Source organism: Anas platyrhynchos, chromosome 11 (genome assembly GCF_047663525.1).
Source record: "Anas platyrhynchos isolate ZD024472 breed Pekin duck chromosome 11, IASCAAS_PekinDuck_T2T, whole genome shotgun sequence".
In the NCBI taxonomy this organism is placed as follows: domain Eukaryota; kingdom Metazoa; phylum Chordata; class Aves; order Anseriformes; family Anatidae; genus Anas; species Anas platyrhynchos.
In genome coordinates, this window is record NC_092597.1 from 7,261,110 (window position 1) to 7,274,357 (window position 13,248).

A 13,248-nucleotide genomic window follows, 5' to 3' on the forward strand; every position below is an offset into this window, starting at 1 on the left:
TTTATATTTCTTTGTTAAGTGGGAAAAATTTGTCTTTAATGAGAAATGTTAGATATTTCTGTCTGTAAAACAGTAGTGCTGTTGCCACTTTCAAAAGAGTTACCAACACAGATCTGGTTCAATGCTGTTTGATGCCCTGATTTTCATCTAAAATCATCTGAAAATTTTATGCTTTGGAGGGCGCTTCTGTTGTTGTTTATATAGACAGTTTCATTTCTATTTCAGCTTAAGGTATGAGTATCTTGCCAGAATGTATTATTTTCCTGGTGTTCTTTACACAGCAACAGAATGGCATTTAAATCGAGCCTTATTTGAGTTAGTACTTCCCCTGTTTTCTTACAGGCAGCTTCTTTCTTCATCAGCTAAATGGATTTATTTATTTATTTGCATATTTTAAGGAAAATAAGGTGATATGAACTGCTTTAATTTTGTTGTTTGTTTTTTTTTCATACCAGAGCAAAAGGCTGTTTTTAATTTGTTAGATAATTCTTGATTTACAGATTCTGTATTTTGTTTCAAATGAATTTTGCCATATTTCAAAAGTCTATCTTTGCTTTCATATGAGGCACTTCCAAAAACACAGCACGATAAAATAGCAATAATTTTGCAGAATGACTAAAGCACGAAGTTGACCTGAGAAGATTGTTACAGGCTCCTTATGTATAGGGTAATGCCTACCTTCAGCAGAAGTGATTTAAATTAGGTACCGTCTCTTGCATATTTTACAAATATGAGTACAAGAGTCAAAGTTGAATGAAACTGCAGTTTCTTACCTCTGAGTTTCACAGGTAATAAGCTTTCTCCTATACCCAAAGAGTCTAAATATGCAGTTTTTCTGAGAGTAAGCTGTTCAAGCTCAGTAACTCTCAGAAAAGCAGACCATTATCTAGCTTTTCTTTGTGGTCTAGATTACTTCATGCTAGTTTGGCATCCTTACTAGTTTGAGAGAACCACCATACAGCAGTTACATAACATATTTTTAACCAAACTAAGTTGTTGAACTCAGGAATTGCAGTTTTTAACTGCTTTTACAGTAGAAAAGTAACAAGTGTCCTGTTTTATAACATGTTTCTAGCATGTAAAGGTTTTAGTGACTGCTCAGCTGCATGGCTAAAACTAGTTTGTTGATGTAAATTTGGTTCACAGCAGATAGCCAATAATTGAGCAGGATGGAGATGGAGCTGCCTCACCTTCCCCATCAGGAGATTGGAGATCTGTTAGCTTTTATGGAATTGCTGTGTGTGGTGGATATGCATTGAGGAAAAAAGACTTCGGACCCCTCAGTGTGATTTTCTTTTGCGCTTAACTGACTGAAAATGCCCTAAAATACATTTCAAATTCATTCAGTAGTGTTATATTATGCTTCTTTTCCTAATACTCTTTTGTTCTTCCAAATCTCTTTCTAGAATTCCAGAATTATTGGTAGGATACACAGAAGGTGACCTTTCTTCACAAGGACACAGACAACTAACGTTATATGAAGACACAAACCTGACAGGAGAAAACACTTGAAGCAAGAAACCCAAATGCAATCTTATGATCAAAGCTACTGGTCAACACCTGCATCAGGATTGAAGATACAAGATCTTCAGATAGAATTTCAGCCCGTGAAATACTCTGAACATATCATTCTGTTGCAAGCAGTGTGTCGCTTCTGCACAATCAGAGACTGTTGTGATCTCTCCACTCATTGTGGAAGTTGCCTTGTGCCTAAACTGAATTGACAAATGCATTGTAACTACAAATTTTATTTATTGTTATGGAACTGTAAAGGTCTACATATAAAGGGAAAAGTTAACATGTTAAAAGCTGATAAAATTTCAGCTGGATGCCAGCATTTACTAAAGCTGTTCACATTCAGAGAACAAAGCAGTGACAACCGTCGACCCGTAGCATTCCCAGCATACCTATTAGTGTCTTAAAAAAGGAAGGGAAAAGTCTTTTGTTGTCCTTTCCTCTCCTTTTGCCATATGACTAGTGTTTTCCATGCAATAGGAAACTATTCCTTGGTATAGCTTTTTTTATGTTATTTTTGGTCTCTGGTAATCTGAACAGTTATGGTCATAGTTCCCCTTCCATGCTGAGCTCCATGGTTAAAGCCAGTAAGAGGCCTCCTGAAGGCTGCATGCAGGCAGGAGCAATACTGTGACCATAACATTTCTTAGATTTAAAAATTGATTTTTATTTTCCCTCAGACTTTCCTCAAATGTTTTTTTTTCTAATTATAAACAAAACCTTTTTAGGCTTCTAGGCTTCATAGTAAAGCTTGTAACGTGAAGTGTAAATTGGGTGGGGAGAATCTACTTTGTTAGAGTTGCTTTGTTTTCCGAGCAGTAAGTACTACATATAGTACATGTAAAGTGTTAGCTGTACGTAAGCACAAAATGCATTAAAATACAAAGGAGATTTTTTTCAGGCTGCAATTTTGGTGAATAGTAAAATCCTAAATTCACCATGGCAGGTAGTGTGATGATATAACCACCAGTAAGGTGGGCTTATTTAACTAATGGAATATAAGAGCAATGGTCACCAACTTTTCCTTACTGTATACATCAATTATCTTGTCATTTTTGTATGGCTTGTCAGTGGAGAAAAAAATCCATGTGAATCAAGTGCAAACAAATGACCCCTCCCAAGCCATATTAGCATTAAAATGTTAATCCACCAGAACAGTGTCCATAAGTATTCCTTTGTCACAAATGTGTTGAAATGGTTAAAATCCCTTTGAACTTCCATGGAAACTGTCTTCCACTGCAATGACCATGGGAGGAAATTTCCTAAGCCAAGGTTGTCTGAGCTATTGTTATATAGTGCATCTTTCATCACTGGCAATTGGTTCACACACAAACCAGGAACAAAACAATAATTTTTATCAAGTCATTTAATTTGAAAGAACAAAAGCTGGATTGTTAAAATAAACTAATGAATTTAAGCTCATGTTTTGGATGGTTCCTAACAAAACAGTTTGTGAAATTAGTGGACTCATTTCTATTACTTTAATTTGCATATACCATCGATAACACCTGATTATATCTGTGGCCTTGTTCTTCATTTCAGTGTTTATCAGCTAAACAAATTTGTTGCTTATGACGTGTGAAAGTGATCACGTGCCACTGCCTGGCCTTTTTCCTTCTAAGCTTGTTGTCTTTTTGGCTATATTAGACTTTGCAGTATGCCCAGAAGCTTTCCTTCATAAAATAGAAAGAAAAAAACATTTGGCTTATTTTTCACTGTAGCTAGTCTTTTATACAATAATCTTGTAAGAAAATTTCTTGAATTCTAAATATTACTCTTTCTAGATTTTTGAAATCGAAAAAGTTTTCAGTAAAAAGTTTCTTACTTTATTTTACTATATTAGGTAGTAAAAATGTAGGGTTATTTACCATAACCTGTTCATTAATATCAGAAATTTACAATAGCATTGTAAGACCATAGTAGGGTTCTAGCATACCGTGTAGTACCTATGGAGTATTGTAAGAGCTAATTGTCCGAGATGAATTGCTTCTCATCTTGTTCTCCAGTTTCCATTGTTGGTTTATTGCAGATTTGTACCCTGTGTCAAATTTCAAGGTATTGCTGATAAACCTTTCCAACCAGCAGCAAGAAGTTCAAAAAATTTCTGTCAATGTAACAGAAAACACTATGTATATAACATTTATGTAGCAATAAATGTGCCATCTTTTTTTAACATGGTAAATCAGTGAGTTTTTTAAATTTCTCTCTCCTCATAGGTAATGTGCTGCTTGAAAAACACTGGCAAAGCATCATCTGCCTTTATCCAAATAAAACCTAACATACATTTTCAGAGCACACAATGTGAGTGGCAGGTGTGAGAAGTGGTCTTGCTGTTCTCCTTGAAGCCAATGCAGAAATTCCCACTGAGCTGAGGAGGAGCAGCACCTAACCTGCACTGTTCACAAAAGGAATTGCACAGGCAGATAGCAAACAGGGCAGAAGCCGCTCCTGTAGGTGCGTGCCTACTGCTGTGTCTTGCTCCTTTACTTTGCCTGTCCTTAAGATGGATTTCTAAGATCTAAGCCTGCTTTGTACACTGATGTTCACAGTGCTGAGTTGCTTCTGAATTGTTTCATGCACCTGTGCAGATGACATGAAAAATGTCTGTGGCTTAATCTTGAAATTAAAATGATCGTATTTCCTACCATTTTTCCTTCCTCCTAGTGCAAATGAAAGAAAACAGAAGTGTACAATGGTCAAAGCATACAAAATCAGACAGTGAAATCTTCATGCAACTTCTAATTAACAACTGTTTAAGCTACAAAATTCAAGTAAAAAGCAACTCCAGTTCTGTAGAATCCTCGTTTTTCTTTAACTCTCCTCTAAAGTAAATATCCCTGGGAAAAACTCATCAGACAAAAAGGCAAATAGAAATGCCATATATATAACTTATGGTGTTTAACTGAATGTGGTGTTTGCCAGTCCACATGGCGACTGTGTACTGCCTCATTTCCCATGCTTGGTAGCGTCCTTTCTCTGCGATGTTTGTTATGTTCTAGTTCAGATTGTAAAAGGCTTGTCAGCGTAGTTACAGCGGTAAGGCTTTCTAATAAGTCAGAATTTCTATCGCAGGCACATCCCTAAGGTGGTCTAGGCAAATACAGGAGATGAGGCCCAGCCAGGTAAGTGGCCTTCGGTTGTTAACCTTTATTAGTAGCTGTTGAGGAGGCGCCTTGGTGCCCTCCCCAGCTCAATTTAGAATCTTAAATTCTAAATTACTCCAGTAGTAATTCTAAATAGAGCCTTTTTGAGTATTCATCATCACTCCTGTTCTCTTATTTTTGAGTGAGTCTTTCAAGTCTCACATTTTCGGAGAGGAAAAATGGCATTTTTCATTTCTTTCTTTTCTTCACCGCACTTCTGCTATCTTGTTTGCATATATTTTCTGATCACTGATCATTCATTCCTCTTTTTACATTTCCTTCTTTTTCTGCATTTTATTATTTGCTCCCCTTTTTGACTGGAAGAGGTGCATGTTGGGATACCCTTAAGTAGATAAGATTATGCTAAGAATCTCTGAGCATCTGAAATACAGCGGGTAAGTTCTCCTGTAAACTGTAAAAAAACATCGGGGAAGGTCTTAAAATGGACTCCATCTTTCTTTACCCAGTACTAGGTAAAAACTGTTAAAAATACAATTCTAGATTCTTCATAGAAGTGCTAACATTTTCACCATTAACATCAGGAAATGTTGGCAAACTAAAACACAGATCTCTTTAAAAGGCAGCCTAGGTACTAGAAAGTAAAGTTTGCTTTTGCTTTTCATTAGTAACACTCACACCTTATGTATTCTAGTATAGGTAACCTGTTGACACTGGAATGTCCTGTAGAAGGAAGAAATAACATGTCCCAGTTCTAAGGCCTAGCAGCATTTCCAGAATGGGATGTAAGTAGGCCCAACAGAGATGATTACGGCAAGGCGCAGGCAGAGCTGAGCTCCACCGTGCAGCTGCCCAGGTCCCAGGGCATCGCCAGCCTGGGGATGGAGCCTCGCAGCCCAGCACACCGCTGCAGAGGCTGCCCTGCCTCCTGCTGCTTGCCTGCCCACTGCAGCAAGGCAGCGTCGCTGAAGCAGTGCCACATGCAGAGCATGGGGCCTGCAGAGTGGGGGGAAATGGTGCTAACAGGGACTGCAACAATCCTCCTTTCTTTTCTCTCTGGGTCTCCTCTGGCAAACTGCAGATAAGTCAGGTGCCATTTGCAGGAAGTTTTGTACTGTTTCAGCAACATTTGTTTTACTGAATGGTTAATCCCACCATCAACGTGGATGCCATAGCAAAATCATGAGAGTTTATCCCCTTGTGAAAACACCAATGTCCTGTTCAAGTGATACCCCAAGCAACTGCATGTGCATGTTCAGCATGACTTCAGCTGGTTTAGATGTTTGATTGCAGCCACCTGGGAATGTTTGTATTGGACATAAACTGCACAGATCAGGCCTAAGGCTCCAAAACTGCAAATCACCTGGGTTGTAAAAGGAATCCCTATCAATTCTCTTAATCCTGAATTTTCAAACTTTCCAAGGCAATTAACAGTGTCTGTTAATACTGTTAATGAAGAAGTGATTTAAAAAATAAAAACAAATCTTAGAGTGGTATCAAATACCAATCCAGATAGAAATCTTAACAAAAAGTTGATCATAACTGATTCTGGAGGGCTCAGGAAGTCAGTGGCTGTGTAAATATTTTGGAAGTCTGGTTATTTCAGTTAAACAGAGGAACAAGAGCATCAAAGCAGTTTCATTTTCAGGAGAGATTCACTTTTTTGTTTTGTTTTGTTTTGTTTGTTGTTTTTTTTTAAGAGTATCATCTAAATGAAATAGTAATTTTTTAAAAAGGAATGAAATATAAACTACATCAGTAAGAAAAGTAACTGTTGCTAAATGTGATTGAACAGATGAGAAAGTAATTTCCAATTAGCTTAAAATTCAGTCAACATTAGACAGACTCCTGTTAGTCCTGGATTTACAGAAAAGCATGAGAGACATCAATGCAGATCATATAGCTGGAGCAAATTCTGCACTATTTCTCTTTCCCTCAAAGCTCTGCATAGCGTATTAACTTACATTTGTTTTGGAAAACTCAACAATTCACATCTTTAAAAAGTCCAGGAGGAAGTAAATGGGCATCATAGTAAAACTTTTGTACAAAATGAATATACACCATCTTCTTGCTAACTTCGTAACATAGATTTTTGTCCCTATTTTCTTATTTGTCTGCTGAGGCCTTTTCTGTCTGCCTTTGCTAAATGTTAATGGCTAAGACTTGGGAAATGCCAGAGCAGATTGATCTAGTTTGCTAGGTCACTTATTTATATACAAAGAAATTCAGTGGTTCCTTACACTCACAGAAATTCTGACATAAAATTGTGCACTTACTTGTGTCCTCTATCCAGCCTGCAAAGAAGAAAAAGAAATACTAGTGGTGGAAATGTAGAGGTTTGGTGTTTCATATTCAAATATGACCAAAGAACTTTGATCAACATGAATAACTGTAGCGATCATTACAAAAATAGGTTCTCCAAACAAAGTTAAGAATCCAGCTGTAGAATGAGAAGTCTGAGTAATAGAACATCACTCAGCCTTTTACTCCCCAGCACTCCTAAATGAGCAGAGCTAAACAGTACTCGAAGCATTAACTTATCACAGAAGCAGAAACAACCACTAACCATAATTTGTGTTTATTAGAAAGACATCAAATAGCCCAATAGTTTCCATATCTGATCATTTGCTTAGGTCCAAACTTCCAATCTACTACATTTCAAAGAACAGAGCAGATAATTTCCAAATTGGTGAGACTATTCCTGTGCTACTTGCTCCTGTTCAAATTGTGTTCCTATCAGCTTTTTGCTTTTGTTTGTTTTTCCTTCAACTTTTATATTAGAACAAGCTTTTAAATAAATCTCACAAAAAAGAAATACCCTTATCAGCATCTCATCCCCTTCTTCCTGGCTTAATTTTGTTTGCTGCATGACCAGAATAGGTGCTACAGACTACTCTTGAATGATGTTCTCTGACCAGTGAAACACTGCTTTCAAAATCAGATGAGTCATCTGGGGGCATTTGTGGACTTTATGTTTACTGTACTGGCCTCATTCACTTAAACTACAACCTCAGTTTGCTAAAACAAAAAGTACCCATCTCAAAAAAAATTGAGCATCAGAACAGTCAGTGGACGCTTGCAAAAGCTGAAGACGGTATCACAATATTTTCTTTTAAAGGTGACAAAGAAAGGAAGTAAGTCTTGCAGATACACCTTGTGTTTGTATAGTACCTAGCAAAAGAGAGTTCACAAATGATCCTATGTATGATACAAAGATGGAAACGTTAATGTATTTAAATATAAATATAACAGCTAAAGTCCATTAATTCTTAACACTACCTAATTAAAACAAATGCACACAGTATCAATTTGAAGTCCATGGGCTCTATTTCTATCTTTAAAAGAGTAACATTTAATTAAATGTCCATTTAATTTGTTTATATGATTAATTAATAGCTGAAAGTGTAATTATACACAAAGTTTTTTAAATGCTTATTCCTTTTCTAGCACACAAGAACAGCAAATGTGTCATAAAATTCAAGTACAGTAACTATACACAATATAAATTAGTGCCTGTCATTATCCTGTTATATAGGAGTATAAAAAACGTATCAATAGAGCTCTTAATATAAAGTATTTTTATATAGAGATATATATATAAACACAGAAACGGCATTTATAGGAGCATCGGGGGTATCAGGGAAACAAGTGTGAATGAAGCCCAAAATAGCATGTGTCTGCTGTATTTTGCTGTCTATTTTTGTGGCTTAGTTATTTTACATATCCAGGATAATGGATGAAAAATAAGCAAAACTGCACACTGCTTAATTCTACTGTTTCTGTAGCCGTTGGCTTTTTAACTCTAAGGTTGTGCAAACTGAGCGTTCTCGGCACGCTTCCATTGCTCTTCCTTGACTACCACCTTCACTTGCCTCTGTCCTGTCCCCCTACCCCACCAGCTCGATTTCACTGCCTCTAAATATAGTTTCTAAATAATATTGGTCATGAGAAAGCTTCAAACTTTCAGTTTCCTGGTACATGCCCCTGCTGCTTACCTAATGAAATGGTTAATGTAGTATAGGCCTACCATGCCAGTGTGAAGAGCAATGGTGATATTTAACAACACTAGGTTTCTTCTAGTTTCCACAGTTGTTAGAGGCAGTTCTACCCCTCATACCTGTGCCACTTCTTGCCTGGCCACTTGCCGATCTTGGAGGGTTTGTCCCTTCAGGCTTACAGCTTTAGGTCCGGTCGTCTTCACTTCCAGCCTGATCCATGCTGACTGCTGTTCCTTCCAGGCCCAGTGCTGAGGCTGCCTCTGTCACGCCTCAGTCAGGTAAAGCAGCAGTTGGCTCTTCCTCTGCAGTGAGCAGTAGCAAGCAGTGGGGACAGGAAAATGGAGAGCAAGTCCTTCTCAGTGCCAGCATGCAGCATTACACTCACCTTAGGGGCTGGCAGGAGTAATTACATGGGAAGTCACATTCAACCCAAATCTAGTAAGCCCATATTGAACATAAGCTTATTGAACCGGTAGTTTGGTCAAACAGGCCATTTTCAGGGAAAAAGGACATTCCTGACTCAAGACCCTACAAACACATACTGTAACAGACTGTTACCATTCTCATTTGCAAGCAGTAATTTATGGGCAGTAAAATTCTGTAGTATTAATAACAAAGAAGAGATATATACAAACCAACAGTTCTTAATCAAATTATCAGAAAGGCTAGGTTATTTTTGCTGCAAAACCTTAAAGATTTCAACACAAATTCTCAGGATGGTTCCCATGGTTAAATTCTGTAAAGTAATAGGTGCTAAAAACAGGAACTAAAATTAGAAAGCAACAGGCAACTTGTGTAACCATCTCTAACTGTACAGATAAGGATGCCATGCCAAGACACAGATTAAATGATTTGGGGATATGGAGGTTGTTCCACTGGTGGACCGTGCATGCCCCTCTTACTGACTGTCTTCCTCTCACTCTTTCCTAGTCATGTCCACACTTGGTGTGCTTCATATACCTTGTCATAAATCAGTTCCTAAACTCTTTAAGGTACCTGCTTCTTTCCTTTCCACAAATACAAATGGTAAAAGATTATCAATAACCTGTTCATTAGAAGAAAAAAAAAATACCATAATTTAGCCCACATATGTTTTCAATTTATTTCACATTATTCTGTAATATTTTAAGCTCCATATGGAACAATGAGAAGGACATCTGAAGGAATTTTCATCTTAGATCTAAGTTGCAGTATTATAACCATATAATTCTTCCCTTCTATATGTTTGCTGGAGTAATTTTTAGTCACCCCATCCTATTAAAATTCCCTCCGCCCAAAGGCCCTTGATCCCATGAAACCATATGTATAGTTTATGCGTAGTCCCATTTGAGTGGGCATACTTTTGTATTTTGTACTGAGTTCATATTTTTTCTTCACAGGTCAGAAATCTGAAGCTCACAGATCTTTCTGGGTGTTCCACAATTCACAAGGTAAGGATATGTGCAACAGGTCAAATTGTTAAGCTTCACTGCTGCGTTTTTATTAGAGAACTGGAGACAGAAATACCAATATAAAGACTTACTTTACTTCTCTCTGAGTGAAGAGAATACAGTGTTTGAAAGCAGGAGGGTGGGTGTGGGAAAGTAAGTATGTTGCATCTGTGATTTTATAAAGTGATTTGGAGACATCTATTTTGCAACAACTGGGAAGAAACTGGGTGGGTGGTGTAGAAGAGGGGGAATTGTGAAGACCAAATGTTTAGCTGTATTCAATTGTAAACAGAGTGATAGTCAGTAAACAGCCTCTCTGAAGAGAGTAATTAATAGGCATATGTGAAGAGATGGAAAAGAAGATGTATCCTTCTTCATCAGACATCAAAGAGCGGGCTGGACAGTGAGAAATTAAGCGTACTCCAAGGAGGCCACACAGCTGAGTGCACATTCAGCTAGGAAATGTAATGTAATGAGCTAGGAAAAGGAGTGAGGGGGTAAGATAGGCAGTAAGAAAGAAGCTGTAAAGTAACAAAGGACAGAGCAACTTGCTCTGCAAGGAAGGGAGCAGGAGTAGAGAGCAGGGAGGTCTAAGCAGGTCAGCTCTTTCTGTGGAGGGGTCAAGTTGCAGAGTTTTGCAGGATTATAAAGAGTGATAAGATAACTCAGTAGGTAGCCACAAAAATAAGATAAGAAAACAGAGGAGGAGCCACTGACATAAATGGCACTGCACTGTGATTTCTCTGCCTCTTGCTACATCTGAAAGCAGAAACCTGTGGCACTTGGCCAGTTTGACAGGGAAAGCGATAAAAATAAATTACATCCTCTGTTTCCAATACAGACTGAGATGTTTCCAAAAGAGTGGGGGAAGGGTTCTTCTTTACAGGGAGGAAAGGTACTCACAAGATCCAAAACTCATTGTCTGTTCTCTATAAAGTGGTGTCACAACTGACTCCATAACATACGTACTCAGCTCCAAATGGGGATTTGGAACATTCCAACTCTGAGACCGGCTGGTTTCGTGAACGTTCAGCTGAAAGAGAAATCCAAGTTCAAAATGAAGCAAATGTTCTTTTTTGTCTCTCGAAGCGCACATGTGAAGCTGAGAAGAACAAAACAGACAACCTGAGGCCAAGCAGTTTGAGATTCCCAGTGTCCTGGGTGGTCTTTACTGTTAAATTCTATTAGTGTCATGTGTGAAGAATGTTTTCCTTCAAAACCTGACCAAAACTGGGATAAGATAGATTTTCCCAACTACTTTGATTTACAGTTCAGCATGAGCAGAATGCATGTATACTAGCAGTATTTTTTTTTGATCTAAAGTGGCAAATCAGGTTTTGTACCCCCAATTTAAATGGAGTCTAAAGAAGCAGGTCCTACTTGAGTTTCTTGGCACAAGTGGATGTGCATTTTTGCTGAATAGGCAGCTTCAGCAAGATTAACTAACCTCAGACACAGCACTAAAGAGTATTTTTGCAAGGAGGAAAAGAAACCCTGTCCTCTTGCATAAGCTATATTCTCAGGTTTGATGTGTTCTGTGTGGATCCATAGAAATTGAAGAATGCCATGACTTCTTTAAATCTTTTGGTAGATGTATACCTGCAGGTGATATATGAAGAAAAAAAAGGTTTCTTGTCACCTACAGGAATCACATCTGTGGTCACATAAAGCAGGGAAGGACTTTGCATCTTAGCCAGCTGTCCTGTGTTTAGGGCCATGCAATTGCCCTGTTAGTTATCTTCTATCACCTTCCCACTCAGAAAGCAGTCCAAGTTCTCCATTTAGCCACATATTACAGACTAAGCCATCAGTTCCACATGAACTAGAAATCAAAAGTGGATCTGGTCTTATGGATCCAGAATAAATATATTATTCATCTTACCTGGCTGATTTATTTCATTCCACTAGTGATTTTCCCAGAGACTAATTCTGCATATGACTAATGGCATTTTTGGAGGGTCAGACATTCCAAAGTTGTCTATTCGAGGGAAGAAATTTCATGTTTCAGCAACTGCGAAATGTTGGCTGCAGTTACTACAAAGAATGGAATTGCAATTAGTCTCCTTCAATCTTTATAGGCATGCCTGAAAAACAAAGATGTCAATATTGCAAGTCTGAGAGGTCAGTAAGGCAGTGTCCTTTGCTGACAGACAACAGACTGTGCATGCCTCAATACTCTCACTTGCTGGGCTGGTAGAAATAATGTTTATTGTGTGGCAGAGTAGCTTCAGTTTTAGGGCAGGGGTGCTGCCTCTGTGGTTCTTTGGAATCCTCTTTGCCAGAGAGCAACGCTGTATTATCCTCCAGAGATCAGCCAGGGCTGGTCTCCCATCTGTTCATGGATTTGCACCTGTTTTTCATTTTTACCAATAGTGGCCACATGGCCTAAGACTGTGGGGAATACAAAGAAGAAAATGAATGTGTAGTTGAGGCACTGGGGGGTTGGACTTAAAAGTTCTGAGTTCAAATCCTGACTGTGCTGCATAAATGTGGTAAGTCCTTTAATTTCTGTCTGCCTAAACTTTATCTGTAAAAGAGGGAAGGGAATGATTATGGGGCCTTCTCTTAAACTTTTTAAACAAGGAATTGGGGTAAATTATTCTCTCCTCTTTGCTTGTATTTCACCTAGCACAAAAGTTTTTCACAGAAGTGAAAACTCAATAAAATGCATCATTGATGATTGTGAAGACCAAACATGTCTCCCATCCATTTCCTTTGCATTCTGAAAAATAGAAAGGAATTTCCTTAGAAACATTGCTCAGTTTCATGTGTATATGGCAATACATCTTAGACATAGCTCCAGTAGCACAGAACTGGCACAAGGCTATTTTGAGTGTTTATCTGCAACTGCAACATGTAAACCCAGTGTAGTTGTTCTTTGCTGATCTGAGGCTGAATCACAGTCTAGCTGTAGAATCATATTCAGTTTTAGACATAGAGAGGTAGCATGCATATCAATTCCATGCCTCCCTCATGTCTCGCACTGACCATGTCTTTAATTTGACATTCTACCCTTCTTTATACTCCTTACACTCGCTTAGAAAAGAGAGAAAACATTGCCCCTTCTGCCTGCTCATTTTATTAGCTGCTTCATCAGCCACACTGTGTTTACAGTCTAGTACAACAGTTTGGCTACAGCTTGTGTTGATAGCCTGCAGATTGCCTGAGACTAGATAAAGAGGGTAACTACTGTCAGGTGCCATG

The 13,248-nt window shown here is 38.2% G+C and overlaps 1 protein-coding gene and 1 long non-coding RNA gene across 16 annotated transcripts in view; one reads left to right on the plus strand and one right to left on the minus strand.

Annotated features, from left to right (window-relative positions):
* TCF12 (transcription factor 12) overlaps positions 1-3,688 on the plus strand; it is a 158,713-nt gene extending 155,025 nt beyond the window's left edge. For all 10 annotated transcript variants that reach the window (XM_038184788.2, XM_038184791.2, XM_038184785.2 and 7 more), the window contains one exon: positions 1,407-3,688. The gene's annotated coding sequence lies outside the window, so the exon portion shown is untranslated. The remainder of the gene's footprint in view (positions 1-1,406) is intronic.
* LOC113844967 (uncharacterized) overlaps positions 2,179-13,248 on the minus strand; it is a 38,516-nt gene continuing 27,446 nt past the window's right edge. For 2 of the 6 annotated variants that reach the window (XR_005268510.2, XR_003500002.3), the window contains one exon: positions 7,179-11,077. This is a non-coding gene — a long non-coding RNA (uncharacterized lncRNA). Of the gene's footprint in view, positions 6,911-7,178; positions 11,078-13,248 lie in introns of those variants that run through there. The other 4 variants (XR_011812063.1, XR_005268511.2, XR_011812064.1 and 1 more) reach the window with 4 other exon arrangements.